An 11,670-nucleotide genomic window follows, 5' to 3' on the forward strand; every position below is an offset into this window, starting at 1 on the left:
ATTGATTTTCAGGTTGTAGAGGAGGTATGGACAATAAAGCCTCCCTCTTATGCTCATTTATGTGCTTTTGGATGTGAGGCATTTTGCCACGTGCCCAAGGACAACCATAACAAGTTAGATCCTAAGAGTGTTAAATGCATATTCCTTGGCTATGAAGATGTAGGAGAGATGGGTTACCGTCTATGGGATCCGCAGGTGCAGAAAGTCATCTGCAGCTATAATGTAGTCTTTGTTGAAAAACACAGATCTAGAGCTAGTTAACTATGGTGGACGGAAATCAAACATACGATACATGATTAGAATGAGAAATTGTAACTCAAGTGAATTAGGTTCCAAGATAGATTAGCTTGAACTCATAAACACAATCTTGAGTGACTCAAAATGATTGTACCATATTCCTTAAAATGAGTGTCAACCAAGTACATGCCTTTATAGTTTTTTGGATAGTACCACTGTACCTCACTGTGCATATGGGATTTTGGACATCTCTTCTTAGAGCTTCTAGAGCATACATCTTTGTCATATCTCTCATACAAATCCACTTATGGGTAAGCCTCTTTTGGGCACACATTCGGCCTCTATGGGCATACATCATTTGCTATTCTCAACACCCCTCCTCAAATGATGAGTCTCTACCTTTGCTGGCTTTTGCCCCCCTACATGTAGACATGGACCAGGAGACTAGCTCTTTGGCAGCCTAGTCAAGTTAAGGCTTGAAACTTTACATTCTTAATAAGGGTTTTAAATCCACTCTGGGAAACAGATCCACTTAGGGAATTCGAGATCCTCTATGGAAAATTTTTGCAAAACATTCTGTTGGTTTGTAGTAGCGTAAAGTATACTTCTTTGGCATTCTTTGGTTTTATTCTTTGTCTTTTTCATCCTCCTTGACTTCTATTGTGCTCCTTATCCCTTTGTTGACGTGTGGTACTTCTCATTTTTGCTTTATGCTTTTACAAATGAACACATTGATGGATACACGGCCTTGTCTTAGGATTTCTTTGACATACATGGCATTGATCATTTGCACATGGTGCAGACAAATCATTTAAAAAAAAAGTGCGGGAAGGTTTTACCAAATGGCAGTGTCTAATCCCGATTACGCAGTGCTTTGACAGATATTGGAATAGATGCACTAATACTAGTGTCAACAGACCCTTGATGACATAGATGTTGCTCAATTAGTTTTTACAAAGATTCAAGCACTTTTTATAAACTAATGGAAATCAATCTGAGTGTGTATGAAAGTAAAGCTTAGTGTGAGAAATGATTGGTGTGAAGAGGCTTTAGTGATAAGGATTTTCAAACCTTAGATTTTTTAAAAAAAGAAAGAATAATGAAAGTAATCGTGACAAATAGATATGGCCTCCAACAAGAATGGCGCAATTTCAAACAGAGATGATATTTCAGATTCTTTCTTCTCGTCTCCTCTTTGACTTGTCTTCTCTTCTCTGTCTCTGTTGCAGACAGAAACAGATCTTCTTGGCCATGCTTATGCTTATCAGAGCAGCGCGATGCCTGCCAGCGCCATCTCTCGTGCTTTCTCTATCCCAAGCTTACATGCTAGGCATACATGCCTCCTGCTTTGCAACTTTCGGGGTCTGCCCCCCTAACTTTTCCAGCTCGAGCCAATGAACCGTGAACTTTACTCATGATGAAGAAACGCCGGTGAGAGCAAAGGCAGCAGAATGGCGGTTCTTGACTGGGCTAGGGCCGGGGTATCTCAGCACGCAAGCGTGAAATAACCCTTCTAGTTTGCAGAACATATGGTCGAAAGCCGATGTGCAACCACAACAGTGGTCCTCCCTCTCATCAGACGATCAAGGGCATCTTGGATGACCTTCTCAATTATGGAGCTTTGGGCACCCTTTGAAACAAACTTCCTCTTTTTTGTCTCTATCCAGTTGCCTTACTTGTTTTTGAATAGTAGCTAGACTTCAATGGTTGTAGCCTTTCTCTCTTTTCTCCCAAATGACAACTTGAGGATAAGGAAATGACGGTGGACCTCAATGCCTCCAATGTAAACTCCAAATAGATCTTCTTAACACTGCAACACTTCCTTCCTTAAGCTTCTTTATCTTCTACACAACACCTCATACACAACAATGGGTGTTGAATAGCTTGTACAAAGGAAAAAAGAATGAGATAGAAAGGATTTAAAATATGCAATGAGAAGGAAATGTTGAAAACCTATGTCCACTAGCTACCTAGCTCAGCCATGGCTCTGATACCATGTTGAAAAACACGGATCTAGAGCTAGTTAACTATGGTGAACGGAAATCAAACATACGATACATGATTAGAATGAGAAATTGTAACTCAAGTGAATTAGGTTCCAAGATAGATTAGCTTGGACTCATAAACACAATCTTGAGTGACTCAAAATGATTGTACCATATTCCTTAAAATGAGTGTCAACCAAGTGCATGCGTTTATAGCTTTTTGGATAGTACCACTGTACCTCACTGTGGATATGGGATTTTGGACATCTCTTCTTAGAGCTTCTAGAGCATACATCTTTGTCATATCTCTGATACAAAGCCACTTATAGGCAAGCCTCTTTTGGGCACACATTCAGTCTCTATGGGCATACATCATTTGCTATTCTCAAGAGTCTTTCATGAAGACAAGATGCATAGGCAGCTTGAGAAGATAGTGGAGATACGCAGGGTTATATTTCAAGAGGAGCCATGGGGTTCTGTACAACTAGCTGAACAGCCTGCAGCAGCAGCAGCAGCAGCAGCAAGTACTCATGGCTAGGGTGCTGGACAGAATATTGGGCAAGTAACAGCGCCTACAATTTGACATTCTACTAGAGATAGACGTCCCTTGAAAGATTTCAGCCCTCGATGCATTATGTCTTGGTTACAGATGCAGGAGAGCCTTTCACTTATGATGAGGCTATGCGCAGGGGAGAGAGCTATGCAATCTGAGATAGACTCCTTGCATAAGAATGAGACTTGGATTTGGTTTCCTTGCCTAGTGGCAAGAAGGCTCTTCTATGAAAATGGGTGTAGAAGTTGAAGAGTATCCGTAGACACCCCAAGCCAGCTTATAAGTCAAGACTTATAGCTAAGGGTTTTAAACAAGAGCACGGAGTTGACTTTGATGAAGTCTTTTTTCTTGTGGTTAAGATGACCACCCTCCGCAGTATAGATGAAGTCTTTTTTCTTGTGCCTTAGTTGCGTAGCTTGACTTGGACTTGTATCAGATGGATGTCAACACGGCATTTTTACATGGAGATTTGCATGATGAGATTTACATGGAATAGCCTAAGGGTTTTACAGAGCCTGACAGGGAGCACCCAGTGTGCAGATTGAAGAAAAGTCTTTATGGCTTGAAGCAGGTACCTAGGGAATGGTACCATAAGTTTGATGCTTTTATGCAGTCACAGGGCTATATCTGTAGTGCTATGGATTTGTGCTTGTATACAAAGAAAGCCTGTGATGGATCTTTGCTTATTTTGGTACTCTATGGATGGCATGCTATTGGTAGGGAAAACTCATGATGAGCTAGATGCTCTTAAGGCTAAGCTCAAGAAGAGCTTTGAGATGAAGGATCTGGGGCATGCCTCTTACATACTTGGTATGTGCATTAGATGCGGCATGCATCAGGGACTCCTCTACTTGTCACCGAAGGAGTACATTCATAAAGTCCTTGAGCACTTCCGCATGTAGGACGTGAAACCTATTGGCTGTCCATTGTCTTCTTATGTGAAGGTATCACAGGCCGATTATCTGCGACAGATGAGCAAAGGGCCGAGATGGCCAAGATTCCCTATGCATCCACAATGGGCAGTCTTATGTATGCCATGATAGCTACTCGTCCAGATATTGCCTTTGCGGTTGGTGTTGTGGCACTTGGCAAGAAGCATTGGGATGCCGTGAAGGGTATCATGAGATACCTGAAGGACACTGTAGATATGCGCATATGCTATGGCAACTAGGATACAGAAGTCATGTTGTACACTAACTTTGATTATGCAAGACATGCACATAGTAGGAAGTTCATTTCGGGCTATGTGTTCACCTATGCTGGAGGTGATATCTCTTGGATGTCTAGGGTACATAAGTGTATAACTCTTTCCACCACTGCGGTCGAGTATGTTGCAGCCACTGAGGCTTGCAAGGAGGCCATATAGTTAGGCCATTTGGTTTATGACCTTGGTATTGATGCTATTCCTACACTGCATTCGAATTCTACGAGTGCTATTCAGTTAGCCAAGAATCTGGTCTTCCATGCGAAGACAAAACACATTGAGGTAAGGCATCACTTCATATATGAGGTCGTTGAGGACAAGTTTGTTGACCTTGCCAAGATCTCGATTGACCAGAATCTTGCAGATCTACTCACCAAAAGCCTCTCTACAGAGTGCTTTACCTTCCTGAGGAGATTGATGGGCGTGGGAACTTCTTAAAGAAGCACACTTGGGTAAAATAAATGAGTGTGTACTTTCACAGTCAATCAAAACTTTAAATGATTTACCTCAGTGACTAGCTGGTGTCTATATTATCGAATCTATACTATTAGTTAAGGAGAGGTGGGGGGCGGGTGCCACGTGGCAGCTCCCCACCTCCCCCACAAAAAAGAAAGAGAATGCGGAGACGAGTGCCACGCGTCCAGCACCCCCCGGCAAAAATCGCGCCTGCCCCGGCGCGGAGCGCCTAGTATTGATGATTTGGATCCTTCTTGTGGAATGCAGGATGAACAATCACTTTTTCATCCTGTTGTACATGTGTACATGTTGTACTGTCTTTTCTTTCTTTTTTTCTTTTTCACTCCTCACGAGGGTGGATTCGCCTTTAAGTGGGAGATTGTTGGGGGTAAAGGCACCTCCGCCTAGCTGTCTGTGTATTACTACACTGACAGTACCTGCGCCCGCACACCATAGGCCGTGGGCGCCTGTCACCGTCACTTTATTCTTTATTCTTTTAGTGATAGATGAGTAAAGGGAAGGCCGGTCACACATTGTGACCGTTAGAGTTCCCACATTGTGAGTCTCTCTCTCTTTTACTCTTGCTCTCCCGCCATAGCTTTGATCCTTCTCACCTTTCAGTAATGAAGACAAACAAGTGCACAAACTGTCAAAGCATGCTGCTATAATTACTGCAAACAGCCCTAAAACCGCTACTAAATCAAGCTGAAAACAAGGAGTATTAACTAAGGAATGAAATATCCACAAACTCAATGCAAATAGTTGCCAAGTGGAGGCGATTGCTTGCATAAATAGTGCATTGAATTGCAATTATAGTATGTTGAAAATGAAGTATAACACTAAGAAATCAACGCCAAAGATGGGCAACACTGATAGAAGACAAACTGCAACTGCTAGGGAATAGCTCCAACTAGTAGTGTGAGTGGCTCCAACTAGTAGTGAGTGAATATACGATTGGCAGCGAACTATCAAAGAATCAATGTGCTAGATTAAGATACATTCCATAGGCATAACCATCATGCATAGAATGGGTCTCACGGGTAATAGAAGAGACCAACTAAATGCACAATCGATTGAGAAATGTAAGCTCAATACATAACCAACCAAGATGCATATATCACTGATAACATTGTGACAAAGATAGGCGCCAGTCTAAGAAGTATGTCAAATCAGCCCACTAAGCATCAATTGCGTACATAAAGCATGACAAGAGCATATAAATGCCACCAAGTCCCATAGTCTCACTGGAAGATCCTCAAGCTATACTGCCTAACCAAATGCTCAATATAATATCCAAGTGTCAAGTAGTGGCTCTCACTAGAACAAAAATTCAAAAGCCAAATGAGCAAACAAAGCTCAAAACATCATGTGGAAGGCATCCATGCATCCAAGATCCAAGTAGCATATATCTGGAGCATCCTATCCAAGTAACTTATAAAGCTCTTACCGGAACATTAAATAGCATACATAATTGTGAATGATAGTCAATGTCAAGATTCAAAGCTCCAACCTTAGCTCAAAGCAAGTCAGAAGCATGACAAAGTATGTAACATGTGTCACGGACATACATGATCAAGTGTACTTCTAGAAGATATGCCATGTCATTGCCTACATCATCAATGATGTTATCATAGAACCTTCTAGAAGATATGCCATGTCATCGATTGTATCATCGATGATGTTCCCATGGAACATTCTAGAAGATCATTAAATGCCCTCCAACACCTATAAAAGGAGGGGCTCACTATAGAGCTCCTTAGTCTTGCCAATGCCAGTCTTGGGAGCTCAAGGAGTCGAGATCTCCAAGTAAGTAACTTTGAGTTCCAGTTTTAGTTATTGTCTAGTAATGGTATCTAGTCTTGTCTTGTCTTCCATTTTACTCCTGTTGTCTTGTTACCTTGTAATCTTGTAGTACATAATCTTGTCTAGTACCGTCTTGTATCTTGTTCATCCCCATTGAGGGAAATCTTGTAATTCTAATATCTCGTATCCATACCTACGGTCCCAGGTTGTGGGATCCCTTATATCCTATCGAGTCATGTTGTCTATATCTACGGTCTTGGGTTGTGGGGTTTTCCATATCTTGTACATTGTGCCCTTGCATGGGATTATTTTGTAATCAAAATTCTTGCAACAAATCTTGCATCTAGTCTAGTCTCTCAAGCACAGTCTAGTGCTCCCATAATAGTTTGGCAAGACTCCTTTCTAGCCTTACTGAGCACCATGGAGGTGACCCTTGAAAGAATCATGGCCTCCCTTCAAAACCTCCAATAACAGATTCAAGACTTGAATGAATGACAAGCACAACTTCAAATAGAACACCTTTTGCATCCAAGCCTTGTGCTTCAAGAGATGCAAGACTAGATCCGAGACATGCAAATTAACAAAGGAAGTGGTCAGATGATTTTCTAACAAGAGAACCCAAGATCAGAATGCCAGAGAAGTTTAATAGTGACCATTCAAAGTTCAGGGAATTCTTGCAAAAGTAAAGCTCTATATTCGCATGCAACTGGATAAGTATCTAGATGATGTCTCCAAGGTGGGATTTATTGGGACTTTGCTTTGTGGTCAAGTTTTATCATGGTTCGTTCCAATCTTGTGAAAGCATATGCCAGTACTTCATATCTATGAGGTATTTCTTTGCGATCTCACTTTCACATTTGGAAATACAACATTGTTCGAGTAGCAGAAACAAAACTTCGAAAGCTACAATAAGGTAACTGCCCTACCTCTGCTTATGCATCTGAATTTATGCAATTAATATATGACCTCACTTGGCATGAGGAGTATCTTACCAACCAATTTAGATGGGGTCTTCAAGATGATATCAAGGACCTCATGCTTACTATGCATGAGGAAAAAATGTTGAACGATTATATCATGCAAGCCATCCAGTGTGATAATTGATTGTTCGAGAGGAAGCAAGAAAAGCGAGAAGAATTAGGTACTCGCCAATGGAACCCAACCTCAATCAGAGACCTAATGAGAGAAGAAACCAAGCTCGAATTGATACAAATAGATAATACCAAATTCTAGTCCATCCTTGAACCCACAAAAAAAGCAAAGACGAAGAGAGAATCATCTATGCCTATACTATGGAAACCCTAAACACATCACCCTAAATTGCCCAAATAAAAGGGCAAGAACCCCAAGAGTTGTTGCAACCACTCTTGAGCAGAAAAAAGAGGATTTTTGGTTATGAATGAGACCGTACAACTGGACCTTGATATAAGAAAGTGTCTCTTGATTCCAGCCACACCCATGGAAACTTTCCTTGTCATAGTCCAGATAATCCTGCCAAGAAAGGCTCCTTTCCTCAAAGCCCTATTCAACTCTCGGGCCTCCACATGTTTCATTGATGATGGCTTTGTGAATAGATACGAGATTCTAGTACTCTGAAAAACTAATCCTGCACCAGTTGAAGCCGTGGATAGAATACCTCTAGCATCTGGAGATATTACCAAGAAAACCCGACCTCTCATGGTAACTCTTGGTGATCACAAATCTTGTGTATGCTTAAATGTCATATCCTAGTTCCACAAGTCTAATCATCCTTGGGATGCCTTGGCTAAAGAAACACAATCCAAAAATTGATTGGGTTAAGCAAAAGATTACACATTGTGAAAAGCAAGGAAAGTTGATATATCTAGGAGCCAAACCCTTTATGTACACAAGGAAAGAACCGACCTATATGACATATTGTATACCAATTGAAGAATCTAGTAAGGATGAGTTAGTCAAGCTACCAAGCCCGTATCAAGAATGCCTCTCACATATTCGACACATGATTGGCACATACACTCACTTTTGTCATCCTTAGGCACTTATCCTCGTCAGTGCGAGGGATTGGCTTGCTAGTTTTGTGAATAACTTGGGTTTTAAACTCTCTTTATCATTTCCTATCTGTCACTTAATCGGCCGTTGCTCCTATATTACTTATGTATTTTCAAAACACTTTTAAAAAAAAAAAACCAAAACAAACAAGTCCATTCTTGATTCCATCTGCCTTTGTAGGCCCTTGGGCAGCCGACGAGCACCCTTGGTGCGATGCCCTGACCTCTCTGAGGTGATCACTTGGGCTCTCTTGATAAGATATCCATCGCCTCTATAGTCTTGGTAGGTCATTGGGCAGTCGACGTGCACCTTTTGTCCAACACCCTGGCTGCTTTGGGGTGGGACGCCTTGGGGTAAATCAAATTTTAGGTTGGCCTACTTTTCTCGCCCTACTCTGGGCCTGAGAGGGGGTGTTGTGCTAAGAAATGCACTTAGCCACTTAAACAGCCCCAAAACATGCTTATTTTAGCCAAAGCCCTAAAACGGGGAGCGGATCGAGAAAGTTAAGTGGAAGAGGATCTAAAACCCTAATTTTCTATAAATTGGCAGCTAGCCCTCCACTCTTTCACAATCTCGTTTTTGCAAGTTTCAGGTGCTACCAGCTTGCTGCCCACACCCCAGTCATGGAGGACATCTCAGCCCTTGCTGTCTATCATTGTTCCCTATAGTCTGGCATCTGTTTCCAACCCTCCGCACGCTGATTGCTGCTGTTTCTGCCTGGCGACTGGCTGTTGTTCATCTGTACTACTGTTGTACAGCCTGCCACGCCAGCAAATTGCTGCATTTACAGGCTCAAGCTACCGCCCTGACAGTTTTCTCTCTCCTACAGGCTCCGTTTTTAGTCTTTCTCTCTCTTGCAGACTCCTTTTTTAGTCTTTCTCTCTCCTATAGACTGTCTTGCCTGCGTTTTTAGTCTTTCTCTCTCCTGCAAGCTTTGTTTTGTCTTTCTCTCTCCTCACTGCTGTCTGCATTAGATCCAGCTTCACTGCTGCGTTTGCTGGTGTTCGACATCCAAAGGTTGCCTTGCTGCGATTCGGGATGCAATCGGAGTACGACACACTCTCCAACTCATTATCCCTGTCCTGATCCTAGAGATACAGGAGTTTGAGATTCAGTATTCATTCACTGCATAGTGTGTTTGCTGCATGAGCATCGTATTATTAGTAGTCATATCATTTCATTTATTCACTGTGTTCATTGTCTTTGAGTTACTCTAACCCTAACCCTAACTGTGTTTTTTTTATCAGTTTGTGCTTTGTCGTACGATTTCTGTTTATGTTTCTGTGTTAGGGTATTTTTCTTTACATCCAGTTCACTCTGTCTATTGTTCTTTACTACAGGTTACCTTTCAAGTGGAAATCTTGGATCTTTGGAATCCTCTACATCTTCTTCCTCCTCTTCTTCTTGCCTTGGTTACTTGGTCAACATGGAGTCAACTCCCCAGATCGAGTACGGGCATATTCTTATGGTTCTTAGCACCACAGAAAGTCTGAGATTCCTCCTATGCATTGCATGTTTTCTTCATCTTTGTACTTGGGCACTTGGGCAAGCAAACAATTTCCTCGCGAGGGATACTGTCCGAGTGGCACTTGTTGCATGAGCATTCTTCAGCATATAGCATTCCATCTCCACACCTCTCTTCTCTTCTTCCCCCTTTTTGGGCCTGAGAGGGGGTGTTGAGAAACCTTTCACCCGCAGTTTTGCATTCTGTATTTTGTGTTTAGGGTTTCACAGTGGACACCTCCAAAAAGGGGCTGGGTGCCCGCAATGGGGCGCCACCCTAGACAGCCAGTGCCCTCCCTCTGCGGGTGTCACCCTACTAGACAATCTCTTGCCTATTTATAGGCTGCCTCTATCACTCATTCTTTACGGCTCATTCATTCTTTCCGTCACCTCGTCTCTCTAGTCTCTCCACTATCCTCACACCCCTTTAGGAGGACATTGTGGTTCATGGTTCGTGGCTGTCTTCATCATCTTTCTTGTGCTATGACACCCTTGTTCCCTTGTATCACGTTCACTCCATGATTTGGATCTTCATCATTCCATTCATTAGAGTTTCTTCTCTTCCCAGTGTTTGCCGAGTTCACTTTGTGTTCCTCCCCGTAAACCCTACTATCTTACTAGTACGTCGTCTTTTGATAGCACTATGCGGATGAGCATCGTCTCCAACATCCAGTATACACAATCGGTGATAAAGTATGGTTACTTAGGCATAATCTCCAGATAACAAGGCCCTCCACCGAGCTAGACCATCAGAGATTTGGGCCCTTCACTATCGTAGCCTAGATCAATCCAATTTCTTACGAACTCGTGGAGAGTCGAATCCCGCACCACCTATCTAGATTGAAGATCATGAAGAATTTGAGGTCAAGCATGTCTTAGACTTGAGAATCTCTCGAGGTCAATTGAAATACCTTGTTCACTAGAAAGGATATGACATCAATGATTGCACTTGGGAACCTACAAAATATCTCCAAAGAGCACCTCTCAAAGTTAAAGAATTTCATAAGAGAAATCCAATGAAACTTGGACTAAACCATCAAGCCACTCCTCGTGGAACTCATCGCTAGAGGAGAGGTGATGCCGTGAACATGCTATGATCAAGTGTGTGGATTAATTCTTGCTTATGCCATATGAATCCACACCCCATGTGAACGCACCCTTAATAGGACATTCTCCAACCAACCATGCAAACCCATCGTTGACATGTCATCATATAACCTTCTAGAAGATATGCCATGTCATCGTGTGTATCATTGATGATGTCATTATAGAACCTTCTAGAAGACATGCCATGCCATTGTTTGCACCATTGATGAGGTCATCATGGAATATTTTAGAAAATCTTTAGTTGCCCTTCAACACCTATAAAAGGAGAGGCTCGCCATAGAGCTCCTCAATCTTGTCAATACCAGTCTTTGGAGCTCAAGGTGAAGGTCTGTAAGTAACTTCGAGTTGCAGTTCTAGTTATTGTCTAGTCATGGTATCTAGTTTTGTATTGTCTTCCATTTTACTCTTGTTATCTTGTCACCTTATAATCTCGTAGTAGGAGATCTTGTCTAGTACTGTCTTGTATCTTGTTCATCCGCGTTAAGGGAGATCTTGTAATTCTGATATCTTGTATCCATATCTATGGTCTCAGGTTGTGGAATCCTTTATATGCTATCAAGTCCTATTGTTTGTACCTATGGTCTCGGGTTGTGGGATTTTCCGTATCTTCATTGTACCTTCTGCCCTTACTTGGGATTATCGTGTAATCAAAATTCTTATAATAAATCTTGCATCTAGTCTAGTCTCTCGAGCATAGTCTAGTGCTCCCATAACAACATGAACCAAAAGCACTGGTATTTCAACTCAAGTAGTCGGTAAGCACTCGAGAAGCAATGGGCATATATTCCACT

The sequence above is a fragment of the Lygodium microphyllum genome, chromosome 21 (genome assembly GCF_053477565.2).
Source record: "Lygodium microphyllum isolate KBCC chromosome 21, Lygodium_microphyllum_v1.1.10, whole genome shotgun sequence".
NCBI lineage: Eukaryota > Viridiplantae > Streptophyta > Polypodiopsida > Schizaeales > Lygodiaceae > Lygodium > Lygodium microphyllum.